Source organism: Callospermophilus lateralis, chromosome 3 (genome assembly GCF_048772815.1).
Source record: "Callospermophilus lateralis isolate mCalLat2 chromosome 3, mCalLat2.hap1, whole genome shotgun sequence".
Lineage (NCBI taxonomy): Eukaryota > Metazoa > Chordata > Mammalia > Rodentia > Sciuridae > Callospermophilus > Callospermophilus lateralis.
In genome coordinates this window covers 51,994,277-52,017,611 of record NC_135307.1, presented here as the reverse complement: position 1 = coordinate 52,017,611, position 23,335 = coordinate 51,994,277, and the positions used below count along the sequence as shown (strand labels likewise).

General features: G+C 34.3%; 1 pseudogene; it reads right to left on the bottom strand.

Annotated features, from left to right (window-relative positions):
* Nucleotides 1–22,944, bottom strand: part of LOC143394630 (60 kDa heat shock protein, mitochondrial-like) — a 56,493-nt pseudogene extending 33,549 nt beyond the window's left edge.
* Nucleotides 22,945–23,335: the final 391 nt, after the last annotated feature.

Here is a 23,335-nt window from a genome sequence, read left to right as displayed (position 1 = left end):
TCATTACTTGCTGTGTTTAAATAAACTCATTTGACTTATTCCCAACCTTCCCCCAAACTGTTCACATTTCATTTGTAGAATCTTTTTTCGGTATAAAGAGTAAAGTATAATTTATTCATGATATCAAATTAATTATATGAAAAATCATTTTGTAAATATCTGAGCAGCAAGAACCATTGAATCAGGAATCATAAATAAGGCCTAACATCAGCATCACCTTATAGTTACAGCATTTATTATTCTTTACTTTATATATTGTGCCTCACCACTAGACTTCATATGTGTTTAGAAAGTAATATTCCATAACATACACATATCTCCTAGTGGGCTTGCACATAACCAGATTTCTGTTTGTTTGTTTTTGTTTTGGGCACTGAGGTTTGAACTCAGGGGCACTTAACTACTTAGCCAAATATCCAGCCCCTTTTTATATTTTATTTAGAGACAGGGTCTTACTGAGTTGCTCAGGGCCTTGCTAAGTTGCTGAGCCTGGCTTTGAACTTGTGATCCTCCTGCTTTAGTCTCCTGAGCTGCTGGAAGAACAGACATACACCTTTGTGTCCAGCTGCCAGGTGTTTAAAAATTAAAATTTTATACTTATTTTGCTACATTAGTTATTGGTTACTAAACTAAAGTGTTGAGAACATTGGATATGTGATTTTGTCAGTAAGAAAATAATTTACACAGATCATTGATGAATGGAAATAAAATAGCACCTGGGATGCCAGGGTGGAAGGCCAGAGGTGTGAATAGTATTCACTCAGTAATTGTGAAAATTCAGGTCACATGGGGTTAAGGTCACTAAAAAGTGAAGAGACAGCTGAAGATCTGAGTGGATTATTCTGAGCAGTTAACTACCTGGGCAGTTTAGTTCAGGATTAGACCAGATAGACAAAAGCAAACCTATCAGTGTTGAAAAATATTTGATATTCTATTTCTGTTTTGGAGAATTGAATTTTGATCCCTAATAATTCAAATAGGATAGAATATAATAATGAAGCAAAAGTTAGACCCAGTATATCTTGTTAGTACTTTACTGTACAATACAGAATCAGTTCTGTTATCCCATATATTATAATGCTAAATATCAATATGGCAGCCTAACTGTAAATAAACAATTTAAAATACAATATACAGAAATGAAAGTGCCTTAATAGAATGAACTGGAGTTATACCAGCATTAGGTAAATTAAATTAGTTTGATAACATAATAAAAAATGAATTAAATATATGGCAACACTTTATTATGGTCATTTTAAAAGTTAAGTCAAAATTCAAATGGATTAAGTATTATTACTGTTAATTATAGTTTATTAATATTGACTACATATGAATCAACAAAAACTCAAAATCTTTTTTATTTTGGTACTGGGGATTGAATTCAGGGGCACTTAACCACTGAGCCACATCCCTATCCCTTTTTTGTATTTTATTTAGAGACAGGTCTCACTGAGTTGCTTAGTGCCTGCCTAAATTACTAAGGCACTTGCCATCCTGCTGGCATTACAGGCATGTGCCATTGTGCCCTGCCTAAAAACTCAAAACCTCGTGGCAATCTTTAGATAAGCTGTATATGGTATTTCGCAAATTAATGTTCTTGAAATATCTGAACCTTAGGATTTAATGTTAAGGTTAATTCTGCTTCATTAGACATTACTTGGTAAATATAAGGCTCTTGTATCTAGTTAACCATTTTCACATGATTCCTGTTTAATGTTCTTTATTTGAAAATAGGCCAGAATGAATTTTTAATTGAAATCACATATCTAATTAATACTTCGTAAAAGTTCAGCCAAAATAGAAAATAACCTTCATTTTTATGTATACAGAAGACTTTCTTTTTATCATATCTAAGTTTTATTTTAGCCCTATGTAATTTGGTCCACATTTGAAATGTTATTAACCTACTTGATGCCAAAAGGTCACACATATTAGTGATAATTGGCTTTTATAAATATTGCTCATTATGCAAAGACTTTATTTACAAGTACCATTAGGCCAAAGTGGCTGTATGAAATGAACTCAGGTAATAGGTTTCTCTGCATTCATTATGAGGCAAAATATTTGACAATAGATAAATTAGCAGTTGATCTTGGAGATTAGAGTATGATTTAGAATATGAAAAAAAATGGGATGTTCCCTGATTCTATCTCCAAAAACAGGATTGGTTTGTTAGAATGACAATAGGTCACCAGGCTGAATTCATGAGGCTCAATCATAGCCTCCTAAACTGAGAGTATCTCCTAATGACTAGCCAATCTAATAGACTGCCATATTATACCAACTTGATATCAGCCAATTTTGCTGGAACTAACTCAAAAATACTTTTTCCAGACTCACAAAGTACTGTGATATTATTTACAAGTTTCAGAAACTTGCAACTCTCACTTTTCTTCATATGGTTTGAGAGAGTTAGTTTCTGCCTACGTTGATTAAAAACTCAAACCATGGGAAAAAAGAGCAAACAGACCAGTATTGAAATGGTTAGAAACAAAAACGAAAATTGCTATTGTTTGACTGAATTGTGGCAGTTAATCTTTGATTATTTGTTTTAATTACCACTTATTGAACACTACTACTGATGATGGGGAAAGAAAAAAAATGATTAAGAAGCAATCATTGTCTTATTGAATTTTCAATTATAGTTAAAATGTCCTATTGCAAAATGTACTCTGTTGTAGTTTGGACATAGATGTCCCCCAGAAGCTCAAGTGTGAGAAAATGCAAGAAGTTTTGGAGGAGAAACATTAGATTATAGCATTAACCTAATCAGTGAATTAATCCCTGGTGGGATTAATTGGATGGTGATTGGGGTGGGGTGTGGTTGGAGGAAGTGGTTCATTGGAGGCGTGGCTATGGGGTACATATTTTGTTTCTGGAGAGTGGAGTCTCTCTCTGCCCTCTGCTTTCTGATCACCTTGTGAGCTCCTTTCCTCCCCCACACTCTTCCACCAGGATGTTCTGCCTCACCTCCAGCCCCAAGGCATGAAGCCTGCCTTCTCTGGACTAATACCTCTGAAACCAACCGTGAGCTATCAATAAGCTTTTCCTCCTCTACAATTGTGTTGGTCAGGTCTTTAAGTAACAGCATTGGAAAAAGCTGACTAAAACCTGCTCCTAATTTATATAAACAGCACAAACTATATTACGCTCTAGGAGCAGGACAACAGGGAATGAGTTCTTCCTGGAGGACTGGGGAGTTTGGGAAAGTACTTTGTCCGTTTAGTTCATGACTATAGAGGGGAAAGAACCAAAGCAACTCATAAGCTGTATTTTTTTTTTTTTTCCTGTGCAAAATGACAATAGTATGACTTGCCTTACAAGAAAGTTCATTTCTCAGTTTAAATGTATGTTTTGTATCTTAGCATAGTTTCTGTAGCAGCCTTCTTCCTTACTTCTGTGTCACTTCTAGAAATTCCTGTTCCAGGGCTCAAGCTTCAGGAGAGGTCAAAATAGAAAGAAACATAATGTAGGTTAATTTTGATAATGACAAATAATTATAAGTGGTATGGAGAAAAAAGAATTTCAACAATTAAAATAGCAATATGGTTATATAGGAAAGATGTTTCAATGACTGAGATAAGTTGAGAAGTCTTTTGGGAGCAGGAATCATAAGGAGGATGAAATATATAGATCAGGTGAAAAGCAAAAATAGGATGGGCAAAGAATTTTCCAGCTTAAGGTAACAGTATGCACACAGGCCTTGAAAAATAAAATAACTTCAGGTGTTTGAACAACTAAAGTAAAACGAGGCTCGAATTTAGTATGGGAAGGTAGAATAGAGGAGAAAGAAACAAAGCAACTCATAAGCACTTGTTGGTTTTTTTTTTTGTTGTTGTTGTTGTTGTTGTTTTTTAGTAGGCCAGGGCAATAGACAACAGTAATCAATGTTAAATCTATGCCAGTGGAAATGGAAATATACATTTCTATTGGAGGTTGAAAAGGCCAGAATTAATCATGAATTGATGTGAGAAGAGAATAAAAAAATAACCCTTAAATATGTGCTTTGGAAAATTGAGTAAATATTGGTGCCATTGCTTAAACAAAGAAGAACAAATAATGGGAACAAAATTTGGAAAACAAAATCAAAATTTCCTCTTTGGAAATATTAAGTATAAAACATTCATGAAAAGTTCAAATAAATATCCAGTTGGAATTTACATAATGAATTTGGAAATCAGTTTAATCCCATTTGAAATAAATCTGAAAGACTCTTTCTCATGATATGCAACCACTAATGTCTCTGCTTAATATTTTTTGAACAATCTAATTTTAGCCTGTTTTTCTTGGCTTCCTAGGGGATTTTCCTGGTCTCTACATAAGTTAGTGGTCACACAGTAACTGATCACATGTTATCTTCAAACACAACAAAACAGGATGTAATTATCCTTTTACAGTGTGTTTGGAGCACATTTCAAAGTTCACTCAACTATTCTGCTTTTTACTTTCTGTTGAGTTTGCTTGGGTTTCCTCTGCACATATGTGCAGCTTTGTGATCAGCCTGGCAAGTACAGAGAGATTACCTTGTCTTTCTGTGGCTCTTATATGCAGGATTTCCCTGTTGATTTTTTCTGGCTTTTCCCATTTGCTTCTTGGAGGGAAGAAAATGGGAAAAACATTGTTAGATTTTTCAGCTTCTGTGCTAGATCAAGTATATTGTCTCCACAGGCAAAGCGGCTTGTTTTCAGAGCCAGTTCTACTTATTTATTTATTTATTTATTTATTTTTAATTGTGATGCTGTGGATTGAAGCTAGGACCTCACACAAAGCAAAGCACACGTTCTGAGTCCTGAGCTGTATCCTTAGCCACTCCACTCTTGGAGAGACTTTTTTTTTTCTTCAATATAAAAAAACCAAGGCAGATATTGTGTTAAGTGTGTTCTTTTACATTTTATCAATGTCTGAGATATTTACTGGGACCATCAAAGAGAGGCTTGACATTGAAGTAGGATTGAAAAGGAATTTCTCACCAAATACGATATTATGAAAAGAATAGAGACAGAGAAAACTCATTATGCTAAAGCAATCTTCAGGTACAAATTGACAGACTTTTGAATTACAATGGTAGCAATAGGAACATGATATGATATGGTTTGAAAACGAAGTGTGGAGTGAGTATAATTTTGTTTTGGGTGTGTGTGTGTGTGTGTGTGTGTGTGTGTGTGTGTGTGTGAGATGAAAAAAGGTGAAACCATAAACTAAAAAAGGATTCAAGAAAAAATTTTGTTTCAGAGACAATCTTTTGAGCATGTTAATGTTGAAATACCAGGAAGGACTTTCAGATGGTAAAGTCTATTAGGCAGTTGAAAACTGGGACACAGGTATTCTGGAAAAGGTAAGATCTAGAGGTATAATGTGAAGTGCATTCACATGGGCAAGATAATTTAATCTAAAAGAGGGAATAAATTTTCTAGTTTTATATTTAATATATATGTAACACATATATATTACGTGTATATATTATTTAGTTTTTTAAGTTATATATATTTTTTGTCTCTCCCTGGCCATATTGAGAGAAATGGTGGGTGGAGAGAAATTTTATGGTAAGGGCACCAACTTTACAATGCCTTACAAAAGGTCAAGGGGCTGAGGAAATTCCCTGCTTAAGGCTGGAGAGAAGGAAGTGGTTTTACCAGAAGTCAGAAAAATAGTGGTCAATAAACAAAGGAGATGAATTAATTATAGTCTCCTGGAAATAAAATGTTCACAGGGCTTCCAAAGAGAACACATAACTGAGCTCACTACCACCATACTCTGGGAAACAGGATATCTGAGCAGTTTTGTCACTAGGTTGTCACTGGAGCTCTTGCTTATAACTCTCATACAACCTACATTTACAGTAGACCAGAAAATGGATGTTTTATTCGCTAAAAACTTTATTTTATGAGTATTTAAGTATTTATGACTGGGAAGATATCAAAATCTTATCCACTTCATTTTTCAGTTAACCTACTAAGAAAATGCTGGAATGATATGATAAGCATGTCAATAATCAACCCACTAAACTAGATTGTAAGTTTCTTGATTTTTAAACTTTAAATAGATCCTGAATACTGACTTTAAGACAGGACAAAATCTAATGCTTTGATGTTTTGTGTTGTTTGTTTCTTATGCAATTTTTAATTTGTAGTAATATTATAAGAGGTAGTAGAGCTTCTGTATCAGAATGATGGCCAATCATTCACAAAGACACTCAACTCTCCACAACACTACAGGTAGAATTTGGAGATCATTACCATCACTAATCTTCTCTCCCTATAGCTAAACAAGGGACCAAGTTGCCATTCACAATTTAACAAGAAGATGATAGAATTATTTGTTATTTTCTGATATGAAGGCTAAAATTAACTACATAATATTTTTGTGTTGCAGAGTGCTAACGGGATCATTCAAATCAGCAGTTACTTCATTTCTTTGCCAAAAAAAAAAAAGCCTCATTAAAACAATACACTATGGAGTTAGAACTTTGCAAGTGGTGGTGGGGATTGTATGTGGAGGCTTGAGATGAAGAGAGAACCCATAATACAGAACAGTTGGATCTGTATCTTGTTTGACTTTTAGTTTTAAGGAGGATAATTGGATATGGATAAATTGAATAAAGATAATAGGTAGCTAAAAATACCAAACAAATATTCAAATTGGTGCCATCACTGCATTGAATAAGTATATGACTTTCATGAATACAATTTAAAGACTGAAATATAAAGGTCTAGAAAATTATATTAGGTATTAGCTATATCAATTCCAAATGAATTATATTGCTCAGTTGACATAGGAACCACCTCTATTCCTTCAAATTATTATTTTCTTAGTTTTAAAAATTCTTCAGGATTAGTTATAACAGAGAGGCCAAAGTTTATAATTGTAATTTTACTTTTTACAATGTACCATTCACATAATGTTACCAATTTTCAATTTGTATTGTTTACTATAGATTAATGTTATATAAATATTGTAATTTAAAAAATACAAAGCAATCTCAATATACAAAACTACTTAAGTGATTTCAAGTATGGTCTTAGAAAAATGCTATAAATATTTGTCATTTTGATATAATAATGATGTTAAGGAAGTTATAAAGCATTTTGTTACTTTGAGGAAGTACACATTTTGGTCTTCAGATTTTCAGTTCAGAGTTGTCAACACATTGAAATTTAAATGCCCCAAGCAAGAATCAACATTTAGACTCTTTGGATATCCTTGGCTCCTTTTATCTCTTCTCCATTCCTGTAACCAAGCTTACTTTGCAGAACATGATCAGTTTAAAACAAACATCCCTGGGCATTGAAGGACTACTGTGCATATTACCTTTTAAAAAAATATATATTTATTTTAATTAGCTATACATGACAGTAGCATGAATTTATGCACTTTGACATATCATATGTAGATGGGATACAATTTCTCATTTTTCTGAGTGTACATGTTGTAGAATCATATTGGTCATGTAGTCACATATGTACATACAGTAATAATGTCTGTTTTGTTCTACTACCCTTCCTATCCCCATATCCCCTCCCCTCCCTTCACTTCCCTCTACCTAATCTCAGGTAGTGCTATTCTTCTAGAGTGCCCCCTGCCTTATTATGAATTAGCATCCTCATATTAGAGGAAACATTCAGCCTTTGGTTTTTTGGGATTGGCTTATTTCATTTAGCGTGATATTCTCTAACTCCATCTATTTACTGGCAAATGCCTTAATTTCACTCTTTAAAGCTGAGTAATATTACACTGAATATAAATATATACCACATTTTCTTTATCCATCCATCTACTGAAGAACACCTAGGTTGGTTTCATAGTTTAGCTATTATGAATTGAGCTGCTGTAAACATTGACATGGCTGCATTGATGTAGTATGGTGATTTAAGTCCTTTGGGTATAAACTGAGGAGTGGGATAGCTGGGTCAAATGGTGGTTCCATTCCAAGTTTTCTGAGGAATCTCCATACTGCTTTCCAATTTTCAGTCCCACCAGCAATGTATGAGTGTATCTTTTTCCCCATATCCTTGCCAACATTTATTGTTGGCTGCATTCTTGATGATTGCCATTATAACCAGAGTGAGATGAGATGAAATCTTAGTGTAGTTTTGATTTGCATTTATCTAATTGCTAGAGATATTGAACACTTTTTCATATATTTATTGATCAATTGTATTTCTTCTGTGAAGTATCTTTTCAGTTCTGTAGCCCATTTATTGATTGGGTTATTTTTTTTTTCGTGTTATGTTTTTTGATTTCTTTATATATCCAAGAGATTAATGCTTTATCAGATACACGTCGTAACAATTTTCACCCATTCTGTAGGCTCTCTCCTCACATTGTTTCCTTTGCTAAGAAGAAGCTTTTTTTTTTCATTTCAATCTATCCCATTATTGATTTTTTAATTTATTGAATAGGTATCAATTTATTTCAACAACTATGCTGAGAAAAATATATATTCATCAGTATCATTTTATAATTTCTTTCATTTTTTCTCATGTATGTTTCTTTAAACTCTAATACTTATTGAACATTAGTGGAGAGTAGTGACTTGGATCCTGGTCTCTGATTGCCTAGTGGCTGTGTTTGTTTCAGGAACTTCCTGTGCAAAGAGGTGCAGGTCAAGATTGCCCAGTTGCATTGGTGACAACTGGCCTGAGGAAACTCTCTGCAAAGGCATGGAGTTATGTCAGTCTGGACCTTGAGCTCAGGCACCAGTTCCCAGGGATAGAGAATTCTGAGGATAACAAGATAATTCTAATGTCTCATCAGTGCTGTATCCGTCAGATTGCCTCTGTGCAGAAACTTTCCCACAAATAACCTTTGTTGATAAAACCTATATAATAAATATGCTTAGCTAGCTCTGGGTCACTGTTCCTCCATTAGAGGACAGTGTCCCACCTAGTTTCAGCTTTCTCCTATATATGTGTTTGTTTGTCTCTTCTCAATCCCCCAACACCCCCAATCCCCCATCACCCCTCTCCAGTTTCTGAATTAATAGCTGTGCAGGTTGTGGCAAACAATGTCAGGTTTTCTTTCTTAAATTAAATATAAATAAGTAAGTCTTTTCTTTTTCTTTTTTCTTTTTTTGCTTCTACCCACTACAGAATTACAGAAAACATTACTCCCAAATAGTATTTGGGAAGAAAAATCCAGGTAAATTAGAGTTGACTTTAATAACATCACTTTTGCTCTATTAACCTATATAATTAGTAGCCAAAAACACTGTGTGTATTTGTTTGTTTGTGTGTTTGTGTGTATATATATAGAGAAAAAGAGTGTGAGAGAGAATTTCTCCTTCCAAGCATTACCAGTCCATCAACCCTGATTCAGTTGTGCTGTTTTGATGTTTTTAATGCTGATGACAGAGTGATATGTATGTCAGCACATTTTTACAGCTTATATTAATTAGAGAATTCCTTGAATGACATAGTAGCAAACAACTCAGTACCCAATGTGTAGATAAGTATTGTGTGACTAATGCTTGCTTGTATTATCAATATTTCATGAAATTAATCTGCATATTACTTTCTACATTGCCCATTGATCCATCTTATTTTGGTCAAGAAGATTCTTTTTCATTTGTTTACCAAATTATTGCAAGATAAATGAAGATGAAGAGGAAACAATACAAATGAAAATTGTATTATATACATACAAATTAACATTTAAAGGTGAGGAATTTTTAGAAAGATAGCTCAGGAATCAATGCATTCTGTACTGAATTCTGATAGACATCTTTTGTCCACGGGATGCATGTTCACATTTAGAGCACTCTATATCATCAGGCATATCATTGCAATGTTCTTACTGGAAAAGGCAGCAGCAGTACTGGATGCTAATCATTTAAATATATGAATTAGTTTATTCATGAAAATAAGCATCATCCAAAAATATTATCCTGTATTCATTTTATAGGTGATGAATTTGATATACAACAAGTATTAGAAAAAAAATTCAGAGAATACTACTACATATGGCAAAGTTGGGGTTGGATTCATTTCTGAAATCAGTGGCTCTTCCCCCTCCTATCCTATTATGTAAACAGAGTTTATTTAAGAAAACATTTTCTTTAAAGCACTAGGATAGAGTACAGCACTGATAATAAGAAAAATAAATCATATCTACATAATCAATTACATCATTTCCCTTGAATCTTACAACAATCCTGTGTTTAAATAAAGAAACAAGACATCAATGTTGTGACACATTTATTTTCATGCCACTGGTAAAAAGTGGAGTCAGGACTCAAAATCAGAGGGAATGTTGTCCAGATCTATGCTTTCTCATCTATATCAGAGCTACTCTGAGGTCATCCCTCAGGTAGGACTGGTATTACTGCCTCCATACCATATATGTGACAGTTGACATGTAAAGAGGATCAATGAAAGAGGGGTTTGGCAGGGCCAGAATTAGAATTTATTTCTTTGAATTCAAACTATCAAAAGCATAAAAATCTCATTTCAAATAAAATAATGATTCTTTTCTTGAATTATTCTATTTTCTGTGAAGTTCATATATAATTTATGTACCATTTCCATGTGTTCAAGTTGATACAATAAATCTAAGATTATTATCCATCTTTCATAAGTAGAAAATAAGATAGTATATATTTCTTAGCTTGTGTGTTTGTGTATTTAAAGTCCTAAATCTCAGTGATTTGCAATAAGAAGTATTTTCTTTTCACATTATAGGTTCATGAGTGTATACTAATTGCTTATTTAAGGATTCAGTATGAAGAAGCAGCCCTTATTTCGAACATACAATTCTCATTTCAGAAGGGAAAGAGCAAGTCAGCCATAAAACATAATGACTTTTAAAGCTTCTGTTTGAACATAGCAAATTCCATATCTGCGCACATGCCATTGGTCAAAGCAAATCATATGGTGGAGCCCAATACCAGTGGGGTGGGGATTTATACTTCTTCCACAGCAGGCAACACAACTGTTGGGAATGTAATCCTCTTATTGGAGGGAGGTAAATCATTTAAACAATAATAGATGCACATGGTGTTTAACTCAAATTAATAAGTGATAGAAAAGGACTTTCAATCCAGGTCTTGAGACTTCACAATCACCTTGCCTTTCAAAAATTGTTTATGGGATAAAATAAAATTATAAAATGTGTGCATTATTTATTATTGCCTTATACTTCTTAAGAGATGGAATTTTGATCCATTAGCACAAAAGTCATGCTCATGTTTAATTATTATCCCCAATGTTGATTTTTTTTAACTGAATCATTTGCTTTATTTTTTTCTGTTTTGGCATAAATCGTTATTTGTACATTTCATGTGACATTAAGGAAGATGTTTAGAAAACAATAACTGGTTAATATGACAGCTCTTTTCACAGTTTGCTAATTTAACAAAGGTTCTATTTTTGTCAAAATAGACAACTATGCCTGAGAAAAAATTAAATCAAAACTCTGTTTTCTGCATTGTCATGTCAAAAGCCGTATGCTAGATTTCCTAATGGAAATGCAAAATATAAAGCTTGAAATGATTAACCACCCATTTCAAAAAGCCAATCTCTTGCTGAATCACTAAGTGACCAAGTATAGAAGTCATGAGTTTAGAAATTGGGTATAATGAGTCAGTATAATGATTTTCTTCAGTGTGTCAAGGTCACGTTGTGGACATTGTAAAATATGACTCCACCTTTCAGGTTCTTCCTGTTCATCTCTCTGCAGTTGCAGAGAGATGTAACTGTGAGTAATTAATAATATCCCTCTGCTGTCCCTCCTCTGTCAGTCCTGGCACATGACAACTTATTTGCATTTTGAGAATGGTCTAGATGTTGCTAGGCTAGTTCACAAGTTAGAGACAAGGATGTTAGAAAGGAAACATTCAGCATAGTGAATTTCCTATTGTGTGGAAAGACTCAGAAACCTTGATTTCATTATTCTTTGTAGACAAAGATGTAATACAGTGTAGGTCAATGGTTAAGAACAGGTACTATCAATTTAGTCTTCTTTGGGTTTGAATCTCAGTTCTGATATTTCGTAGCTATGTGACCTTCACACTTTACTCTTTGTGTCCCAGATTCTGCATTTATAAACTGGGGATCATAGTAGGTTTGTACTGATTATTAAATTAGCTTATATTTATATATATAACTGTATACGTTATAATTTAGTACTCTTTAAATAACAATTATAAAGTAATAGCTAACTATAAATTAGAGGGAATTCATATCAGAAGATGAATTATTAACCCACTAATTAATTGCCCTAATTAATTCAAATTACTCTGCAATTTCATGACTTAAAATTATAATATACTTCATTATTTCTCACAATTCTCGTTGAACTTGAGTATGATTCAGCTAAGAGATTCAGGCTTAGGGTCTCTTGTGAAACTGGAGTCCAGTGTCAATTTCTGCTACAGTCATCTGAAGGCCATAGTGGAACTGGCAGATCTTTTTCAAAGTGGTTTATACCCATGGCTGGGAATTTGGTGCTGTCAGCTGAATACTCCTTTCTCTCCATTCAGGTCTCTGTATGGTGCTTCTAGAGAGTCCAGATATTAAAGGAAGTGGTACACAAGACTGGGTGGGTGTTGCAATACCTTTTATAATCTCACCTTGGAGCCAGGTGTGGTGGCACACTCCTGAAATCCCAGCAGTTGGGGAGGCTGATGCAGGAGAATCGAGAATTCAAAGTCAGCCTCAGCAAAAGCAAGGCACTAAGCATCTCAGTGAGAGGCTATCTCTAAATAAAATACAAAATAAGACTAGGGATGTGGCTCCGTGGTCCAGTGCCCCTGAGTTCAATCCCTGGTACCAAAACAAAAACAACAACAAAATCCCCTCATTTTGGAAGCTGTGTGCTGTCACTTTCATTGTCTTATATTGGACCAGCTCTGTGTCAATTTTAGAAGAAATTAAACAAAGAAGATATACTAGGAACAGTATTACTAGGAAACTAGGAATTAGTATTAATAGTGATACTAGGAACTGAGGATCATAGAGGGCCTTTAGGAGGCTGGCTAATACCACAATCAGCTGCACAAAACAGAAAGGCATTAAATGAAGAAGAAAATTAATGTGTAATGAGAATTATAATTGCATTTGGAAAAGAACCAGGATACTCGTGTTAGAGTGATCACTGTATTGTCTTTTTGAGAGCATTTTTAAAGGTGAACTTTAAAAAAAAAACCAATTAGAATTCTGCTTGTTGATTGTACATTTAGAATAAAGAAAATTAGATGGATGAATTGAATATTTGGTTGAATCAGGCAGTAATACCTTAATGCATTCAACTTTGCAGTTGGAGCTCTTATGACCTAGAATGAAATCAGTGAGCCAAAACACTGCCAGGCACTCTGAGACTGTTCCTAGATGGGATTTGTCAATATTTGCTTCTATCATTCCTCTAAAATCTCTTTTTAAGAACGAGTAAGTCTTATATGTGAACAGAGTATCTTTTCTTGGGAGATACTCTGTCCAGTTAATCCCAAGGGAATACCTTTATTCGACCAATTGCCTGTTAATCCTATAGTCCAATGCTTGGACACCAACCTCAACAAAGATGATGGGAGGAATCTCAATGTTCCCTCCAGAGCTGTTTATACAATAAAGATGATATCTGATCCCCACCTAACTTGTTTCTTGTCTTGCTTTCTATGAGGATTGGTTCCAACCTCAGGCAGGAGGGTGTTAATTACTGGGTTGCTAAAATTCCCTGAAGTGTTCTACTGCCTCTATATTTCCTGGGGAACTTGTCAGTGTTGAAATGGTGGAGAAGAATGGACTATGAAGGAAATACAATTGTGTTCTAACAATGTTTTATCATCAAAATGCTTTAATCATGTGTTCCTTTGGCCTCATAAAATCTTTAAACTTGGCTTCATAATCCTTCAATACCTGTTATAGAACATTACTTATTAGTGGATTTTTAAATTATTTATACTTTACCTATATCTGGAAAAAGATATGGTGTTGTTATTTAAATCTCATGCCAAATGGCTCACAAATATCCATTCTTTTTCTTCTGTGTTACCACATAACCCTCTACATAGTTTCAACATCATTAACTGTGCTTTATAGTATTGTGATGTATTATAAATGCAAAGAGATTGGCATTCAGAGACATTGAGTCCCAGTTTCATTCATACATAACTCAAAATATCCATAACTGCATCTATACACCTTTTTGAGACTCAAATAAGATAATATCTGTAAAATGAATTAAAAATTACTATTAAAAACTATGTGTATAATTAAATCATTAATATTATAGAGAATATCTGTTATAATTTTAAGATACTGCCTCAAGTTTTTAATGGTTTACGAAGAAGTTACCAAATATTCCATTCTAAATAATTAATAGCTGTTACTCAAATAGTACGTTAAGCATATACGTAGCATAGAAGAAAGAATTTTAATTCTTATCTACAAACACAATACCTCTCATCAGACTCTTGAGAAAATAGTATATACTTGTCTTTGATTAAAAATATTTTTGTAAGATATAAGATACTATAACCTACTCTTGTGACTTGCTGATACTAAAGAAAATAGTTGCCTATGTAAGAAATTCAAAAATTATAAATGAAAGAAATAGTTACATCAAATGGAACCACAGGAATGAAAATACTAAATATGTTCACTACTGATAGCTATAGCTTATTTGTCATGACATTCTATGCAAGTTATTTGCAGATTCTTGACTCTTTACATCTAGCACTTCTCTTTAATTAGTATTAAGGAATTTTACTCACCTTCTCATTGAATTCTTTCTCTAAATATCTTCTGCCTTACTCTATTTTCATTCCGAAGTAACATACTTAAGGCTCAGAGAAAAATATAGTTCAAAGATATTTGAATCGGTCTGCATAATTTTTAAGTCAGTATTTGAAATCTAGACATTGTACATAAAAATCCATATTAGTGACTCTACCAACAAGTTAAAAGGGAGATGTTATGGTTTGTAAGCTCACGTGTGAGACAGTGCGAGAGAAGGTTCAGAGGAGAAATGTTTGGGTTTTTAAGAGTCTTAACCAAATCAGTGAATTAATCCCCTGATAGGAATTAAATTGAGTGGTAACTGAAGTGGTAGGGTGTGGCTGGAGGAGATAGAAATTAGGGCATGGCTTTGTTGTGTATATTTGTTTCTGGAGAGAGGAGTCTCTCTCTGCTTCTGATCACTTGTGATGTGAGCTGCTTCCCTCTGCCACCCTCTCCCACCATGATATTCAGCCTCAGCTGGAGTCCTGAGGATTGAAGCCAGCCTTCTATAGACTAAGACCTCAGAATCCCTGAGGCCTCAGATAAACCTTGCCTCCTGTATAATTGTGCTGGTCTGTTCCTTTAAACACCACAGTGAAAAAAACTGACTAAAACAGGCAGTCTCTTTTCTGCATGATAAAAATTCACTAATGTTGATTTTCCTGCTTTAAATAAGTTCTTTCAAACTCACTATAATAGGCAGCTTCCTCCCTCTCTCCCCATTTCCTATCATCTCCTTGTGTGTCTCACCTGAGCATTTGCTATCTGAATCCTGGGACATTTGCATTTTGGAATTGATGGCATTTTAAATTCATTGACTCCTTGAAAGTATCTTTCTTTATGACTGTTTCCTATCCTTGGAATACTTCTTATTTTGAAGTAGTCTTTCTATTTCAAATGTTAATTGATAAAATTACAACAGAATTCCCTTTGTTCTAAACATTTAAATTTCTTGTTATTGATATTTTATGGGTTCCATGATAACATACACACACACACACACACACACACACACACGCATGCACGCACGCACACACACACACACTCATGGAAAATGAAACAGAAACATCTATTGGCTTTTCATAACAGGAGGAGTTTTATGTACTGAGAAATTTCTGGAGTGTATATTTGTTTGAAAAACAAATTGAGATCATGACTATGCAGTGCTTACTATTGTGTATAAAATGATTCAAACTTTCACTGTCTTGAGTTTCCTTTTTTGGGGGGGAGGGGTATGGGGAATTGAATTCAGAAGTACTACCACTGAGCCACATCCTCAGCACCCCCCCCCCCTTTTTTTTGTATTTTATTTAGAGACAGGGACTTACTGAGTTGCTTAGTGCCTCACTTTTGCTGAGACTGGCTTTGAACTTTCCATCCTCCTGCCTGAGCATCCTGAGCTGCTGGGATTAGAGGTATGTGCCATTGTGCCTGGCCGGTTTCCCTTTTCAAAGTGGCTGTTCTATCTGTGTCTTTTCCTTGCCAAAGCTAATTTGCAAAAGAGCTGGCTTTTAAAAAAAAAAAAAAGGAAAAAATGAAAAAAGAAAAAAGAAAGAAAAAAAAAGTGATGCAAGATATCAGTGATGAATTAAAAATCAGTTTTGAAGCCACATATTCATTTCCTCACAAAATGGGCTACTTTTTCATGTAGTAGGGCTCTGGTATCTGGGAAGCCTAATAGGTCTTGCTACCCATTAAGAAGACCAGCACTCTAGGTGTGCATATGAGAGATGCCACTTAATGTGAATATTACACCCCCAGATCCCTTTTTTTGTTGGGTTCAGTTAAAAGACACAGGTGGGCTTATTTTAAAGTTAACTAGAAATAGGTTTGGAATTCCTAGATTTTAGTTTGGAATATATGACTCTTCCGTGTGATGAGCACTTCTGGCATAAAAGTCTCTTTGTTGTGCATTTCAGGTAGACCATGTGAGCAGACCAATTCTAACTTAAATTTGTATAGCCTTATCAAAGCATCATTCTTTATCTGTGCTTCCATCTTCTGCCTCAGAACAATACTTACTACCATGAGATCATAAAGAAGCATTTTGTTTTTCTCAAAAATAGAAGCATGGAATAAAAATCTTTTTTATAGTTTGAGATTATATATGTTCAGGCAAATGTCAAAAGGGAAAAGAGCTGACTGCACATGATACGGGCAAAGGTTTTATTTACATATATGAAAGGTAGACATCGTAACTAAGTGTTTCTACTGGCTACTGTTACTTTGTGGGGGAGGGGTAAGAAGCTCATTTCCCTGATAGAAGTAGAACACCACACCGTTATGAAAAATTTCTATGAAAAATCATTTTGGAGTTAGTGATACTGTGACAAATATGTTATTGTATTTAATGTTTTCTGAGACTATTTCTGCTTTCCGTTCCTTACTGTGATACCAAATTAGGACCTAGGACAAGCCATTTCAATGAAATGGTTTTGTTAAGTATTATGTATGATAAGGTGGGGGGGTAGATAAGATTGTACTTCACTTATTGTTAATAATAATAACAGCAACAACAACACGTTATGGGCTAGTACCTGTTTTTCTAAACTTTCAAGAAAGACATTATCAAATATTAATAATCACTTTCCAAAGAAAATGAAATCAGTTGTTGAAAGAACATTTGTACTCCCGTATTTATTTCAGCACTATTCACAATAGCCAAGAAATTAAATGAACTTAAGAATACATCAACTGATGAACAGATAAAGAAAATATGGTCTATATACACAATGGAATACTATTCAGCCATAAAAAATAATGAAATCCTGTCACTTGAGATAACATGAACAGAGCTGAAGGATCATTATAGTAAGTGAAATAAGTTAGGCACAGAAAGACAAGTACCACATGATCTCTTTCATATGGGGTATCTAAAAAAGTGGACTTAATAGAAGGTGAGAGTAAAGTCATGGTGCAGTGGTACACACCTATAAGCCTCACAATTTAGTGAGAACCTGTCTCAAAATAAAAAAAAAAATGATAAAGGACTTGGAATGTAGCTCAGTGGTAAAGCACCCCTGGGTTCAATCACCAGTACCTAAAGAAAAATAGATTGAGAGTAGAAAGGTGGTTACTAGAGACTGGGAAGAGTGGAGAGGAATGGGGAAAGGTTGATGGATACTAAGTTACAGTTAATAGGAGCAAGAACTTCTGTCGATTGACTATAATAATGTACTGCATATTACAGAAAGCTAGGAAGGGATTTTGAATGCTTTCACCATAAAAAAATGTTAAGCATTTGAGGAGGTACATATGTTTATATTGATTTAAACTTTACCCAATGTATAGATATATCAAAGCATCACATGGTATCCCATTAACATGCACAATATTTATGACTTTATGTATCCGTTTAAATTTCATTTAAAAAATTTAAACAACTGCCATTGATTAAATATTCCTATATCCCCCAAATTCATCCTAATGTGATGGTATTAGATGGTGGTGGTTAGGGGAGGTTATTAGGTCATGGGAGCCCAGCTCCGGTAAATGGGTTTCCTCCTTATAAGTGGCCACAGAGACTGGAGTTCACTTTTCACCACGTAAGTGCACAGTAAAAGGTGCCACCAGCATCTATGAACCAGAAAGTGGGCCCTCACCAGAGCCCAGATTTTCCTTGATCTTGGACTTCCCTCTCTCCATAACTGTGACAAATAAATTTCCATCCCTTTACAAGCTACCCAGTCTATGGTGTGGTATTTCATTACAGCAACCTGACCAGACTAAGACATGTAATTTCTCTAACCTATAAAATGACATATTCGCCCACTAAATCTGACCTATTTAGTAATGTATTGACAGAGTGTCATATATTTTTGTAGAACTCTACTTGAAACTATTCTGTTCCTAGTGCATACATGATGCATGTTCATCTGTCCTTTTTTCATCCTCTATAATATACTCTCAAATTTCTAGATAAAGACTTGATTTAATACTACTGGTTTAGAGATATGTACTCTTTGACTTAATCCAGCCTAGCCAGTCCACAGGTATTTTGTCTCTAGTACCAACTGTCAATATCCGAATGCTCTTTCAGACTGCCTGTCACCAGAGTATTACTTGTGTTTTATAACAATTGCTTATAAAAAAGGCCTCCATAGTTCCATTACCTCAGCTGCTTAAATAATTTCTCCCTGATTAATTCATTTTTCCAAGAGCAGTGACGGTCTTCCCTTTTATCTCCAAAATAGGGAAATATTCAAGGTTGTATATCGGGAGATTTACAATATGTTTTATATTAAAACATATTTATTCTTTTTTGTTTGTTTTTTTGTTTTTGGTACTGGAATTAAACCCAAGGGCACTCGACAATTAAGCCACATCTCCAGCCCTATTTTATATTTTATTTAGAGACAGGGTCATACTGAGTTGCTTAGTGCCTCGACATTGGTGAGACTGGCTTTGAACTTGTGTTCCTCCTGCCTCAGCCTCCCGAGCCGTTGGGATTACAGGTGTGTGCCACCGCGCCTGGCCACATATGATACATCATAACATTAAATTAACGATACATCATAACATTAAATTGAACCACAATCAAATATAAACAAATCAAATTTTAAATTTTTTAAATTAAATTTTTAATTTTTTTCATGAAAAAATTACTCCATATGAAACTCTAATAAATTATATTTATTACCTTAAAATCTTTGTTGAGATACTCATACACCCAAACACACACACACACACAAACCATTTGTTTTCCTTTCATTCATACTTTAAATTTTTTAGGGGCCGAGATGTAGCTCAGTGATATAATAGTGGTCTAGTATGTGTGATCCCCTGGCACTGCAAAACCAAACAACATAAATAAAATAATTTTCAGGACTATTCATGGACTTTTCATATATACTCAGAGGCTTTTCTCAGTAATGATGTTGGAATTTTGGTTGTAGATCTAACCTCTTCCTCAACCTCTATGACAAATCTTAACCTTTGGGCACCACCAACTCCATTGCTCTTTGCTGTGGCTCCTGCCTACTCACTAGTGAATTTGGGAGATCCACAACATTTTGCATATACCACTAAATTTGTCAGACAAGCTCTTTGGTCTCCTTCCTTCATTCATTAAACCTCTAGAGACAATGTAGACTCTGAATTGGGATGACTCATAGCTATAAACAACCTTCAGTTTGATCATATAATGTAGTAAAAGAAATGTTACCCTGTGGAATTTCTATCATATAATATCAATAAACTGGTGAGATGTGGTGAATAGATAGTTAAAAGGAGTTAGGAAATAGATGATTATTCAAGTCAGAGGAACAGAAATGGGAAACAGCCAAGAAGATGGAGATGTACTATACTTCAGTTGTGTTTCATTACAATTTTTGGTAGGAGACAGATTTTTTGATGTGTTAGTATCATGGTTTGGATCAGTGTCCCCTAAAGACCCCTGTGGTAAAGTGTGGTTCTCAGACTGTAGGTGGTGGAGACTTTAGAGATGGAGCCTAGTGGGCAGTGTTCTGATTATTGGGGGGCATGCTCTTGAGCAGGATTTTGGTACCTCTGTCACTTCCTGTCTCACAGTATTGCTTTCTACCCTGAGGTGAGGGTTCCTTCATCATTGCTCTTGCTATGATGTGCTTTCTTGCCACAAGCCCCAAACCAAAGGGCAAACTGAGGATGGACTAAAACCTCCCCAAATCTCTTGTCTTTTTAGTTGATTATCTTGGGTATTTTGTTACAGTAATAGAAATCTTTACAACACAGGGTCTTTACAGCAAGCTCTGTTTAACTTTGACAAAGCCATGCACTCATCTAGTGTCTGACAACCTGATCTGCAAGGAAACCTGGAACCACAGTAGGTAGGAAATTAGATTTTCCCTCCAGACATTCTGTGCTTATGCTGCTGCCCTGTGTACCTAGTTTGTTTGTCTTCTTATCTCATAAACATGGCCATGAAGTGCTCCATCTCTCGGTTGTCTGTTCATTTTTAATGCATTCTACAGGAGAGGAACCCATCAGCATTTAGAATAAAAACATGGGATTTTTAATGAAAGAATTTATATTTCCAAATATAATAATACTGGCTCAGCTTATACTTTAAGGGCTTGAGTTTATGAAAACAGTATCAATGACAAGCACTGTTTTCTTCAAAATTCACATGGTCCACTTTAAAACTAAAAATTTGACATTGGGTCAATCTCATCTAAGTAATTCTTTTTCTAGATTGAGTTCTCTCCCTAAAAGTCTAAATTAATTTATACAAAGAGATTTCTGTTGAGCTTTTTCCAGGTATCCCTAAATGTGTCTAGATTGAGTTGTAAATAAATCTTTGGCCATGAGAGGCATCTGCTACATAAAATTATAGTGTATAAACACATTGCATTTATTAATAAAGTTTTTATGACCACAATGTTTACTCAACTTTGGAGTGGTATTTATAAATTTATTTCTTATAAGTGGCCAAAAACTTTAAAAAAATATTTACTTGATACTCTCTCCAAATTGGAATAACTAGAAGAAAAGTTATGAACAGTTTTCTAATACATGCTATGTATTCTTTCTCTCATAAAAAATTATTGTCAATATCAAAATTAAAAGCATTAAAATATGAACTGAATGTACATGTTAAGCATAATAGACATATTTTGATATCTTTATGATGTCAACTACACAAATGTGGGGAAATACTAGAAAATTAGATATACAAATAAAAAATTATAATAATTTATATAATAATATAAAGACCATATAAGGGAGAGTGCTAATTTAGACACGAGACTGTAAAGATTGATCTAAAATTTAGAGCATCTTTCTGTCTGCAAAACAAAAAGCCTAGGGAGAAGTGCTATGGTAGAAGTGCTGGGATGAAGGTGGGTCTGTGTGTCTATAGAAAAGTGAGTTAGGCTGGAGAGGCGTGAAAAGCAGTGGAAGAGGTCGGCAAGAAATAAATCAGGTGTGGGACACTTTCAGACCAGTGTAAGCATTTTAAAAGTTATTCCAAAGTCTAGTGGAAAACAACTGAAAGTTTTAGGTGGGGAGATTGTGGGATAAAATTTTATATTTTTAAATAATATTATTTTGATTTTTGTATGATAACTGGATGATGTAATGGATTAAAGAAATTGGAAAATGGTGAAGCCAATTAGAAGATATCTATCCTGGCCCAGATAGAAGTTGACAGTGATTCTGAGTTAGTGGACAAATGGGTATTGATAAAAGGCACGTATCAGAATGCTATTTTGGAGGTACAATTTAAAGAATCTGGTGTTGCAAGGTATTAAAGCTCTCTTTTGTGTCTGTGACTCCAAAGATTAGAAAATAGGAAAAGTCAATATAGAACTTGATTAATATATTATCTTACTTAAAGCTGAGAATATGTAAGCCCTCTCTGTAGGTTCATTTTTCCATTAGAATATGATTAATCAATTTTGCATTTATTCAAAAGCATTTATTAGCACAACATATGTGCTAGGCATTTTACTAAGGATCAAAGATAAAAATGAGTAAGATATGGTCCTTGTCTGATAAACCATTAATTATTCTGCAAGAAATAGACAAACAATTAAGTCTGAACAAATTTTATTCATGAATATTTATGAAACAGCCTAAACAAATTATTAGCAAAACAAACCCATTGATGTACAAAAATGATAGCACATTGTGACCTAGTTTGTTTTGTCCTAGGATGCACAGGTCAGCTAACATTAGAAAATGTGTAACATACTAAAAGAGAAAACATGCATAATGATTTCAATGGGAGTTTAAAGAGAGTTTGATAAACTGCAAAGCCCTTTCATGTAAAAAAAAAAATCTCTTAATCAAGACAGGAAAAAATTTCTTTCATTTTTTAAGAAATATCTATCAAAACCTACAGCATGTAGGACATTTAGTGGAGGGATTTTAGAAACATTCCCTTTAAGATTATGAAATGTAAAAGGGTGCCCATTGTCCCATTTTTATTTAGCATTGTACTGGAAACCCTAATCAGTACAGGAAGACAAAAATTAACCAAAATCTTCAAGAATAAATAAGAGAGGGAAAATCAAACCAGGATTTAATGTGATTCTGTATCAGGTTGGACCAAGCATTCTGAAATAATATAAAAATCTCCAAATCCCAGTGGCTAACACAAGAAATGTTTATTTTTCCATTAATTGGTACTGGATTCAGTATCTCAAGGACTATCAAGGGTCTGATGTTTTACCTTACTTACAAGCTTTAAATCAGCATGGAATACCACAGATGAAGGGCTATTCTCCTTGGCAGCAAGCAGCATGTACACCATGTTTACTTTGTCCCCATTGCTCTGATTCCCACAAGACAATTTAATTAGGACCAGATGATATTTCAGACTCAGTGGAATGCATTATAGGACATTATAGGAATGCATTATAGACCTGAGTTTAGAGCACCTGAACTTTTATACTAGAGAATAAGCATATAAATTTGGGGATGGGGAGGTAAAATCATAGCAGTGAGTACATAGGCTATTTGAATGGATTGCATTTGCCATAACTTCAAATTAATATCCCATAAAGTTTTGGGGAAACCATTTTAGCTGATTTTAAATATTGATGTAGAAAAGCAAATGCCTAAGAAAAATCAAGATAAATTTTGTATTATAATAAGGAAGGATATTTGCCATATTTTATCAGATGTCACCCCATATTTATATT